The 13,052-nt window shown below is 37.9% G+C and overlaps 1 long non-coding RNA gene across 1 annotated transcript in view; it reads left to right on the forward strand.

The window, feature by feature from the left end:
• Positions 1-6,565, forward strand: part of LOC120325013 — a 29,177-nt gene extending 22,612 nt beyond the window's left edge. Inside the window, exons 2-3 of the long non-coding RNA XR_005566774.1 lie at positions 1,603-1,705; positions 6,502-6,565. This is a non-coding gene — a long non-coding RNA (uncharacterized LOC120325013). The remainder of the gene's footprint in view (positions 1-1,602; positions 1,706-6,501) is intronic.
• The last annotated feature ends 6,487 nt before the right edge of the window (positions 6,566-13,052 follow it).

Below are 13,052 nucleotides of genomic sequence, written 5' to 3' on the forward strand. Positions count from 1 at the left end.
CATTCATAATGGGATGAAGTCAGCCCTGTGATGTTTTGTTTAGCCCCTTTATAGAGGTTTAAGCAGTTTCAAATTCTCCTGTTCAGTGTTCCATTTTTCTAGCATGTATAAGAGAGGATTGCAATGCACCTCATAAAGGTGATCATTGCCTTGGTGAGAGACTCAGTTATAACCACTGTATTTCCCTTACCTCTTCTTAACTGGTCCCTTTGACTTTCTGAGTTTAACTTCACGTTTCTCCTATGCTCCCAGAACTATAAATATCCTTACTGCTAAACTGCTCTTTAAAAAAAATACAAAATAATAAATAGTCACATCTAGAGAGATCCTTTTTCTTGGCATTACCAATGTTATCTGTAGCCAGTGTCCTCCTGGGTGAGTTTCTGTGCTACGTTTGCTGACAAGGAATTATTAAAGCTACAGCTTATGATGACTTGTCTGTTTATGGTGCAAGGAATTCACAAGTGAAAAACTGTGGACTGTGTTGTGTGCATATGTACAGACACAGGCATACATTTACACATATTAAATGTGTAAGGAGCTGAAAACGTGATATCTGCAGAATTCTGAGCCCTCAGAATAACTCATAATTTCTCTACCTTTCTCAGTATTATTAATTCAGTTGAAGGAAGATATGATAATGGTAAGGGTAGGTTTTCTTCCTCAGAATTCTTCTTTAACATGTTATCTTTAAATGATATCTGGGCAATGTGAAAAGCCCATCAGAACCCATCAGAAAAGTGCCAAAAAAATGAACTTACCTTCTATTTTATGAAATGTGCTTCAGTAGTGCTCTTTGGGGGTGTGTTTAGGATACTATGTCCTATTCACTGAAAATTAAAAGGAACAAAGGCATATAAATGTTTTAGGTCAGTGAATTAAGGTCAAATTGTGCTTTTCATTAAATATGTATCAATATTTTCTAAGATGTCAGAAGGGAAAGGGTCTTGTTCACTGAGAGACCAAAATGAAACACAGTTACCATCTCCATTCTCATTGCAGGGTTTATAATTCATGCTTTGTTGAAGTTAGAGTTTGCTTAAAAATTAAAATTACAAAATATTTGAAGATGTTGCTTAGAAAAACTGCCTTCTTGATGTTCTCCATGTGCACTGCTTTAATCTCCAGGTTGGGAATAGATCTGAAGATAACTTTAGCTGCCATCAGCAGCTAAAGATTTGCATTAGGACAAGAACATACCCTGGAATTTTTAAGATAATTCAATTTTAGATTCAATTTCTATTTCAGAAACTGACATTAATCAATTCTACCCTATTAAAATTCAGGTTAGAAAATAAAATGAAGCCAGACAAATAAATGGCAATTCCTGAATTGAGCTTACCTCCCAAGTTCTCCCTGAACTTTGAGATTTATTTATTCCAAAGATGTGTTTCATAGTTTAAAACTCTAAGATGTGAACGCAGTTTTGAAACTTGCTCTCTGCCAGGCCCCAGGACATGTGAGTTGTTTCATTGCCCTATTCAGTTTTAGGCCCTACCAAGCACATCCTCAGGTGACCTTGTTGGTTCTGGTAAAACTGAATAGGATGAACAGAGTGTGGCTGCAAGTGTTACACATTTTACTTTTATTTTCAAATGACAGGCAGGCTTTCTGAAGCCAAATCCTGCTGAAAGAAATAACATTACTGGAGCTACTGGATGAGGAGGAAAAGTTGGCAAAAACACAATAGAAGTTTGTTTACATGGTAAGTAAAACATCAGAATAATGCAATCTGAAACAACAATGAGATAGTTGAGCTTTGGTTAAAAAATTTGTATCAGCTCTGTTTGGATCCATAAATAAAGTCTAGATCCGGTGGAACTGGATGAGCCACTGCTAAAGATGATATTTGAATAAGTATCCCTCTATTTAAATGTCTGCAATTTGATTAATCTAAGCACATGTCACAGATACAAACTGGAGGTTCCAGCCTGCTGGTTGTCAAACACCTGGTAATTCTAGAGCCAATCTTGGATATGAACCAGAAAGGAAAAGGAGCCTTGGGATATCTCAGGTGTCAGTTTTTGGTTCATACTGGATCTAAAGCTGGATGGATTTGTGGTTTGTAATTAAATGAAAGTAATTTCAGTCCTTCACTATGACTGATTTTTAAGCTCCTTTTGGGAGAGAACAGTCTTCCTTTCTGTCTTCATGGCATTGTTTACTTCAACGGGACTCTGCTTCAGCCTAAAAGGCACAGTCATGATAGAAATTTCTGTGGTGTTTTTGGTGGAGATTATTCATAATGCATATGTTTCAGAACTGTTAAGAATTGAAATAACTAAGTTAATAATAACAGCCTTTTATCCTCTACAGGACATATAGAAAATCCTAAGTACTCTTTTGCATGAATCTTTCCTGATAAAACAAGAGCAGATAGTCTTGTGATTGATTAATATTGAAAAAATCAGTTGACTGAATACTTAAAAGCAGATATCTACAAATAGAACCACTTTCTAAATAGTTTCCTCATACTTGCTAAGCTATGTATTCTTTTTTTCCCCTTTTTTTCCTTTTTTTTTTTAAGAAAAACTTTTTGGAGTACTCTAGCCACATTAGTGACAAAACAGACATCAGGCAACTAGCAGCTCTCCATTAGAGTCACATCTGGTAGTTCTGAGTGACACTCAGGAGCACTGATTAACCCCAGAATAACATGCCAGGAATGTAACAGGAGACACCACTTCTGCCTGATACCAATCAATCCCTCACTCCCTGCGAGTCCAAATGCACATTCACAGCAGAATGAGTTTGACCCCCACTCTTATCAGAGTAATAGCAAGAAACTATTGCCAGACTTCTGGCTGGGAAAAATAAAGTACAAGCCAAATGCCAGCGAGCGAACTGGCAGATGGGAATGCATGTTGTGAAATGGCACCGTGGCATGTGACCGCAGGAGCCAGGCAGCTCCCCAGATTGCAGGAGCTGGGTTCGCTCCCAGCATTGCCAGCACTTGGGCTGAAACATGGAAAATAGTAGAGCAGAGTGCTGCTGCAGCGTGCTGCAGGTTCAGTGCTTTAAAGATCTCTTCTTCTGTCAATACAAGAGATAAAATAAGGTAATGCTTGGAGCAGGAAGCAAGGGGCTTGGAAAGGGAGAGCTGTGTTTTGGCCTAGGTTGAGTGAGGTGGTGAAGCGTGTCTGGGGTCTGCTGCTGCTGGTTTGGTTGACTCAGAATACATCCAAGTTGCTTTATGTGGAACATGCTTATGTGCTCTGAATCAGTCCCCTTAACCTTGTGATTTCAGTATTTCAGCTCCCAAACTATCTTAATTTAATGCAGGTCAGATTCCACCTTGCTAGCCAGTTATTCCCAAGGGAATACTCCTACTCCTGCAGCTTGAGGCACCTCTGGATTTGGTTGCAGTTTCTTTGCATGTGGTGTATTGCCAGCCACCATGGTGTGATGTTGGGACAACCCGAGTATGTCACATGGAGCTGGGAGTAAAAGGACAATTTTACAAACCTCTTACGAAGTGCATCAGTAAATATAAAATTCTGTGTCTCCAGTACATTTTCTCTATTCCACGTGGCCTCTAGTCCAGGCCCTGGCAACAGAGAGCCCAAAATCTAACAAATGTTTGAACAGCATTTGTCAGAGAGAACATACAAGGAAAGACTACCTTCAGGATTCCAAAAACTTGATCTTTATATCATTTGAATCCCTACTGCTCTAATTTGTTTTTAGGTTTTTTGTATACCAAAGAGGAGGATTTTCTATCTTGTATTTTTTGAGACAGCTATATGCCTCAGCTATATTTTAACAGATACACTGCACAGTAACTCTTACAAACTTTTCTACTACAACCTGTTAAAGCTATTGCAGAAAAATAATGCTGTACCACAGCCACCAGTTCTGCCTGTATATTTGCTAGGCTTGTGTACATCAGAGGCAACTCAAAGCAGGGATGGTTTGAATGGGAATAACAACTGAGAACAGAGCAGGCTTTTACACTGGAAAGAATCAGTCTATCTACAAAATAAAATACCCATTACATATAATTATTTCCTGAAACAAAAAATTGATTTGGTATCTAAGTGTAGAGCTTGCATAGTATTTCACAAGAAATGACTGTGCAATAATCTTTTTTAAAGAAGATGGCTTTCTGAAAGCAAGCCATATGCATAATGCCCCCTAATAAGAGATGAATCTGATTGAAAATAACTGTGCAGATAATCTCATTCCATTTTTAAAAGCACTGAGCTCTGTGTGATTGGCACAATTGCATTAATAATTTATAGCCATTGGGAATTGTTGGTTTCTGCCTTTTTTCGGAGTGTGAATCACGAATGATTGCTCATTTTAACAATATTGAAAAAGATTGGAGAAGTAAAGCTGAAGGGAGGAAATGTGCTGACAGAATGTGCAATAATTGTGTTGGCCAGCCTGGCTCCTGGAGCTGGCTATCAAACATGCTTCTGCTGCTCAGCAAGCGAGAATCCTCATGTGAGCAAAACATTGTCTCTGGAAACAGTCACCAGTGGCTGCTATTGTTTGAGAACGATGAAAACTCCCTATATTGTTTATATTTTAGATGTGCCATAAAATAAATTCCAAAATGTGCAACTAGGCTTTATTTGGTTTGTTGCAATGTCAAAAAGCTTTAACACTTAAGCTGTCACTGCTGTTCCTGACAGAGCAAAGGAGGACAATCAAAAATGATGCATGAAAGGAGCTCTCTGTGCTTGACTTGTCTGTTTTTAGCATGCAGTGGTTAGTACATATTTGTTTATTGAACTTGTTTCTTTGGGGATTGAGTACAGCCTGTTTTGTAGAAGGACTGGACCTTTAATACAAGATCAGTTACTATTCTTACCTTTTGAGACATATGCTCAATACACTTCTTCAAGTTTGAAAGTGTATGTATTTCTTTATTGCATTATTTACTATTTAGCTCTTTAATGCTAAAATGCAAGTCATGGATTGGAAAATTCATCTTTCCATCCATACAGACACAGAACAAAGATACCCAGACTTTGAGAGGAACAGTTGGTGGCTTCTGAGCTATAAAAACAAATTCAGTCAGTGTTCATAAACCTTTGCAAACATATAGCATTTCTGTACAAGAACCAGTTTTAATTTTTTTCACACGTCTCCATTTGTTTAACAAAACTGTATTAGTACCATTTACTGTGCCTCTTTCAAACTACAATTTTCGAAAGCCTTACTCTGAGTGATGAGATTGTGTCTAAGCAAGATGTTCTGTTTAACATCCCCTTTGTGAAGCTCAGAATGGGCTGTCCTGGCCCCCTGTCATGTGGGGCAAAGCTGCAGCAAGTCAAGAGGGTGATACAATTTACGTGACTTCAGGGTTGCGAAATCCTGATGGGATCCTCTGCCAGCCCCTCTCCAGCTGGCTGTAAGCACTTCTGAAGATAAATGCTACAATTTTCAAAGGAGCTTAAGGGAGTAGGTGCCTGATCTCCTTGGATTCCTCAGAAAATCCATTTTTTTCAGGTTTTGTAGCATTAAAATATAATGTGTTGGTTTTTTCTTTTTCAGAGTAAGGGAAGACTTTGTTTACTGAAAATAGACTTCAAAAGCACATAGTGTTTTAAGTGGTTTTTTTCCCCTTGTTCTTAATTGCTATGCATTTTACAGTTCCTTAGTAAGTATAACTATTGATTTGAAGAAGCATGCATGGAGGCACTCAGTGAATAGATTGAAAAGATAATCCTATTATGTTCAATCTGACTGCAGGAGTTACTGTAATTTTATTTTTTGTGAGGGGAGGTGTAAGGCTTTTCTATGCATGTGTGTAAAGAAACATGCAGTAATTAGATAAAGTCAGCAATAATAAGAAACTGGAGCTTCCTATTAATCATTTCTTGAGCTATTTTTAGTGTGATTATTTGTGAGAAAATTAGGAAGATCTGAACCTTGAAAGCTTAGCAAACTACAGACCTATTCCCTCTACAAAACAGATAGTAAAGCGGTACAAATATATACTTCTAAGAAAATTACTATGGAGAACTGTCATTCTTGCCACAGGAGAAGTGATTATGATGTGATAAATCTTAATTCCCACTGGATCTGTTAGGCTTATTCTATACTTCCTGGGAATTTTTCCTAGCAGCAATGGCTATTTCTGGCCTTCACTTTCTTCATTCAAAGATTGTCTCATCTGATCTGCTGTCTGGACTCACTTTGCTGTTGTATGTTTATTTAGCATATTTTACTATCCATTTTTAAAACAAAAGTGAAAACCAGATCCCAGAAGTATCTGTGGAAAATGAGCAATGGTGAATGTTACCTCATTTTCACATTAGTTCTGTTGAATAAATCTCAATGTGGAGGCATAAAATACTACTTAGCATTTTGAATCTGCTCTGTGGTGATGAGTTATAGACCATTAGCCAGTTGTAAATTTTAATTATTTTTTTTTCCTGAGTAATGTATCAGGAAAACATCCTACATTGTAAAAAGTAAGAAGTGCGTATAGTTATGAAAATTCTTCCACATTTTAAGAATTTTTCAGCTATTCTTATTTTTTTCTTCTAGTGTCCAATGATTTAATCCAGATCGAGAAGGTCACAATGGCTTTTGCTACCATGTTGGATGCAATGTAAGTTATGTAAAGGCAAATGTCAGATTTATCTGTAAAGCAAGATATTGAACAGCCGAGGAAAATGACAAGAATTTGTCCACAAATCTGAACACAACGTTTATCAACTGTAGCGTATTTAGTATTACATTTTTGTTTGTTTTGGTGTAATTTTCCTTTCTTTGCCCAGGGTACGTATTTCAGACATCACCAAACTACTTAGTGTAGTTACTGACGTGCTTTTTGTTATCCAGAAGTGTAAACCTAAAAGACAAGAACAATCAAGGAACAGCAAAACATATTTGCTCTAAGTGATAGACAAGGAGAATGATGATTCATAATAAGAACCATGAGTGTTGATTTTGCAAAAGGAATGGGAACAATTGATTAAGCTGCTGCACTTTTGAAACAAAAAAGATATACCAAGTGTAAGGTGTCTAATTCTGGATGCTGCCTCCAAACAATTTCTGTGCTTTAAACTGGAAACAGGATCATATATCCCACACTGAGTTAACAAGCCTTTACTGTAGGTGTTTGCATTATTACTGTTACATTCTAGGCAAGGGATTATATTGAGTGTAAAACCTTTTTTACACTTTGCAGATTACATTTTTAGTAGCAGGTCATGGACAAATTAATCACCTCTTCAGAGAGTGTTCATTAAAAATTGTCTTTTTCAGTCCTTCTCTAAGGCTTTTCAAGTTTGTGTAAACAATGATTCCAGCTCCCAGCCTGCTCCTGAGCTCCCATGGAGTAACACCTTCCCCAGCGAGGCAGTGCCAGTGTTTGTGCTCTGCAGTGGGAGCTGGCACACACACTGTGGGCTCTGGACCAGCCTGAGCTGCTTCAAGGGGGGGGGAATGACTAGAAAGCACTTAGGAACTTTAAAGCAATTACTCCATCAACCCATCCTCTTACTTTCAAAAAATGAGAGCTTTAGATCACTCATATATAAGGCTGTATCTGGACCATGCCAAAGGTCTGTTACCTGTATTCCCTGTGCTCATCAGTTTTGAACCCTTTCTTCCTTTTACCTTCACAATTTCTTGCAGCCAAAAGATCAACGGTTTATTTGTGTGTTGCTTGAAGAATAAATTCTTTTTTTTTTTTGTTAAATAATCTGCTTCATAATTTTAATGGCTGTATCCTACTTCTCATAGGGCATGAAATGGGGAATTCTTGCATTTCTCAGTGTGAAAGGACATTAGATCTGACATGAGAGGAGCTCCTTCAAGGGCTGTAATCTCTCTCCTGTGTGACTTGGCCTCCTGAGTTCAGGGGAACCCCAGTGTCTGGAGCTCTGAGCACCTGCCATGGCCCTGCCACCTCTCTGCAGGGCAGGAGCTGAACCTCATCAAAACTCTGTTAACAAGAGTGTAGCAAAAGTATATCACAAAATGCCATCCAGATGAGATTATTTAGCATTACAAGCCCTTGTGCAGCTTTAAGGAGAATCACTTACTTGCTAAATAGAGTGCAACAGCTCCTTGGGAGCCATTCCAGTCGATCAGGTAAATCTGTAATTAGTATCCAGTAGATCTGAAGCGTGGTGCTGTCATTATGTTGACACAGACACACACATTAGGAAACATCACAGCCTGGGCACAGCAGGCCGTTCACAGACTCTAATAACTCAGACATTTTAGTTTTTTTAAAGCCTAGTAATTTTGGTTTCATAGTTAAAATATAAAATCATAATTGCAACAACATTTTTCATTTTCAGGCAGGCATAAAACAGATGAGACATCTGTAATTTTTTTCTGTGATTTCTGTGTTTTGAAAATAGTCTGTTTGATTTTTTTTAAATTTTGTTTGTTTTTTTAAGCATGTAGATTGTGTGGTGACATAAAATGCTAGGAATAGAAAAAAAGAAGTAAAGACTGTCAGCAGTTTTTGTGAAAATAAATTAAGTCTGGATTTAGTGCAGCTCAGTGGAATCCCACTTCAGTTTGTTTGAATTTCAAAATTTGGTTCTTTAAATGGCAGAGGTTCATGCCCTTTACTGGTAAATGGAGGTCCTATATTTTGGCATAAAGGTTTCAAATACATAGTCATGACTAAAATAGAAGGGAAAAAATGATGTGTCAACTTGTATCTACTACACTTCCATCATCTTCAATAAAAATGAAATTTGGGCATAGAACACTGTGAAGTTTCTATGGACAGGAGCAGATGCACAAATCAGTTACTTTGATTAACCTCCCCAGCTGATTAAAAATTATATTGCATTTGCAGGTCATTCAATCTTCTTTTGACCAGTCACTTAGGCCTTCAGTGTTAACTAGGCATTCCTTTTCCTTTTCCATGTGCTACCTAGAGGTTTGGGATATGGGCAGCAAAGCTCAGAGCTCTGATGGTGTGCTGTCTGGTGCTTAGAAAATGGATCCTGTCTGCAGCTCAAATACAGGAAAATGGGTCTCTTGTCATTTTTTTTTCCATGGCCTCAATATACCACTGCCAGTGTAAGCTTAAAACAGACTTCTTAATGGGCCAGCATCAATAATAAACTATTCTCATCCGTGTGACATGTTTGAAAGGAACAATGTGAACAAAGAGTGAATATTACATGGAGTATTCCAGTCTGATACATTTTCAAGGAGAACTACAAAAGCTGTGAACCACTGCATACATAAGAGGGTTGATTGTTTTTCCTTTAAAATCACATTTAAAGAGAAAATTTTTCTTAAAAATAAGCCAAATTTGGCATGCTGGTGTGCCAGGCCTGAGTAAAAGTAGAAATGCAAGTGCTCATTGAACAAGACACCAAGACCAGGCTTGTGACTGATACAATAGACTGAAACTGAGGAAAACCTGATGCTTATTTATTTTTGAGTTTATTTGTGGGGTGGGGAGTAGCACAGGCAAGAGTATAACTCTTGACTCTAATTATGAAATATTTTGAGACAAATGGAAACTGTATGTTTGGCTGACATACACATGGTTGGTCTTTTCAGGAAAAAAAAGTAAAATTCAAACTGAATTATTTACCCAGCTCTGAATTTGAGGGCATCTTCTGCATTCGGTCTCTAGCGTTTTCACCAATGTGTTGCATTCTTGGGGGAAAAAAGGAATAACCTCTTCTTGTCCTCATCCCACATCTGTAATAGTATTTAAAAAAAGAAAAAAAGGGAAAAATCCTAAGGCTCTTCCTTATGCAGTATGTGTACATCAACTAGGACAGGTGAGTTCTGCCCTCCTTGGGACTGAGGGCTCTGCCTGTATAAAACTGGGAGGTAATTGGGATTCTTTCTAAGCTCTTGGTGTTGGCACTGAATGGGATCATTAGGTTAATTTATCACCCACAGTCTTGCCAGATCGATGTTTATTCAACTACTTTAATTTTCATCACAGACTCAACTTTGTGCTAAAGGAAAGTCTGACAGAAATAAACTTTGTTGAACCGTATCAGGCACAAATATAGAGTGTAATTACAGTGAGCAAACAATGGACGAGACAAACAAACTAGAGTTCAGGATATTCACAACCTTCACAGAGAATGAAAATAACATTGCATTTTGTAAACATGTTGCCTGGTAACACTGGGGTTAAGACCTCATCCAATATTTTAGGAGCATGTTTAAGATGGAAACTTCATATGATTTGAATCATTCAGCCTCTATCAACAGACTGTCTGTAGAACACCTCCTGTTTTCATTTGAGAAACTGCAAATGATAACAATAATGTTCCAAATCTGCTAAGGACTTAAAAGTTATATCAGTGATATTCACAATTTAGTAAGCAACCTTGGGCTGCAGTACTGTCCTTTAAAACTAGTCAGACTGATAGTCTAATTCACAAACTATTTTGTCACTATAAAAATTAAAGTACAACAATCAAAATTGCAGTAAAATCTGAAAACAGTTTAGTGAGTGGCTGATCTGTAATTACTGCTCCAACTCCACTGAGATTTCCAAACATTCTCTTGGTTTTATGATACTTTTGCCTTCTCCCTGCCTTCAAATCGTGTCCCTCAGCTTGTGACAACTTCTAATAAATATCCAGGATTTTTTTTCCACAGGTACAATAAAAGAAGTCAGTATTATCATATTATTAAGCTGTTATGCACAGCAGCATATTCTGTAGCCCACCTCAGGCCATACAGCTTTCCTACAAAATAAAGGTCAAGAAAGCTGAAAAAACACAGAAAACCCAGGGAAATTACATATCATAACACCAGCTCAAGAAAGTTCAATCTTAATTCAGGAAAGCTCCACCTGTCAGAAAAACTTTTAACTATCACTCTTCATATATACATTTTCTTTTCTCAGATATTCTTCTTGTTCTGGTCTGAAAATCTTGTGCATTTGTCATCACTCTTTTGTGCATGACTTTTTTTTTCACTGTCTGAAAAATAAGTTTTGTCCTTCTATTTCTCCCCGTGAAATAGGGATTTTTAAGACAACTGGCACTTTAGTGCATCAGCAATAAATAAAGCTTCAAGTCAGGACAAAAAGGAAGTATTGCCAGACCGTTTTCCACTTTCTAACATACTAAAAGATTTTATGTATTCTTGAGTTTCACTTTTTCCACTTTCATATTTATGAGAACCAGGCAAGAGATCCAGGGATAATGTAATGAATCTGTTAATCAGAAAGCAGATTTGCTCATCTTAAAATCTCTCCAAGATAGAAAGCTAGTTCAAAAAACCTCAATTTTATTTTAGTTTACTTTTCATGTCTCTGTTTTTGCTTTTTATTCCCCCTCTGCCTAATTATCTGGAATTACAGAGGGATTGGTCAATTTTCTGTTGAAGGAAAACCAAATGATGTGAAGTCAGAGCGTTTTCTTAGTTTAAACTCTTTCAGTTTTAGTGTGCACAAGCAGAAGTACTTATAAATAGCCTGCAGTCAATCTTGTTTTTAAATATACCAGCCTAGACATCAGCAGTACTTTTCTAGAAGGCACTGTGTCGTCAGAGTTTGCTATAGTTACAGAGTCACACTTGCCTATTGCAAGGGCATCATGGAATTATCAACCCATCTTTCTGCAGAGGTAAGCTCTGGCTTTATCAGGTGGCCATTAATGCCTTTTCTCAGTGCTAGAGATTCACCTGGATCAAGAATCATGGTCCAGGTCAGGTGTATAAATCAGAGTTTGTCCTATGAACTTCACACTTGCTGCGTTTCACCCTTAGGACAGATGATACTCCCCTGGTAGTGTTCCACAAGATAACGTTATTTGGGTTGAAGGGTTGTGTTTTGATTATATAAATGGTTGATGCTGTGATTGCACCTATGGAAGCCCCAGCAACTGGGGAAAATATGCCCTGGAGTAAGTGGGTCACCTTGCCCTTATAGCCGTGTCTTGTGGAGCAGGAGACGTGCATTCTGTCATCTACTTTGGCAGCCTACAATTCTGTTTGCAGGGAACTGCTTTTTTTTCCCTTCCCCCATCAGACTTATTGTTTTCTGGAATGAAGATTGTGGTGATTTGGATTCAGTCTCCTGGGGAAGGGCAGGGGAGGGGCTGGCTTAGGTCTAGAGGGTGGCAGGTTCAACAAAGACTGGTCATGTAGGAGTAATAGAGAAATAGATGATAGGAGAGCAGGAATGGATATCATTGGCATAATTAGAGGAATTCCAGGCTCATGGGAATTGCTGGTGAATAAATTCTGGAGAACAGAACATTGAACAATTAGTGCTTGAAGCTGAAGGCATTACAAAACACCAGATTAGCCGATCCGGGCTCTGCTCATGTAATTGTTTTGCACGTTAACTTCCAGAGGTACAGACAGATCCATGTTACAAAGGCTCCTGAGATTTTGCAAGTGTGAAAAGCTACTTAGTAGGCTAATGAAAGAGGTTTGATTTTCATTTCCCAAAGCTAAATACGGGAACATACTTCTGAACAGGGATTTAACTGAGTTTTATTTATTTCACAAAAGATCCTTCATGGTCGCTTGAACCTTGTTGTTACCACTTGGACTTGATGTTTATTGAATAACTATTCTTTCATAAAATCTTCCACTGAATTATTACTGAAATGTCTGTTCAAGTTTTTATTCTGTGGAACTAATTCAAGATTATAATTCCAGTAGAATTAGAACAGGGACATACTTGACCCCCTGTGACCAACATTTCTGCCTCTGTTTCTAGTATTTAAGCTATTCTGTATAGGAACCCTGAATCTGTGGTTGAAAGTTATTTATTAGACCCTTTCCTTGGAGAGCTGTTTTGGAGAACAAAGATGTGAACAGACTGGTAAAGGAATTTTTCAACCTTTGCTTTCAATTGATCAAGCTTGAATTCATTGCTACTTTTCATTTGGTTGTTTGTTTTTTTTCCCTCTCATTTCTTCCAAATGACTCTGTACTCAAAGAACAGTTTATAAACTGAATACTAATAAGGGATGTCCCCTCTGCTCTGAACCAGTTACGTGTGGTGACCTCACAAACACCTTCAGATGTGGAACACCCCAGTGGGACAGAATGCCTTGTGCAAATAGATTGGGTACTTTGCTGACAGGCCCTTTAACATCTGGTAGAAACAGAGCCTAAGGATGGATTGG

This window comes from Pipra filicauda, unplaced genomic scaffold (genome assembly GCF_003945595.2).
Source record: "Pipra filicauda isolate LSUMZ 115617 unplaced genomic scaffold, ASM394559v2 scaffold127_size2900866_pilon, whole genome shotgun sequence".
Lineage (NCBI taxonomy): Eukaryota > Metazoa > Chordata > Aves > Passeriformes > Pipridae > Pipra > Pipra filicauda.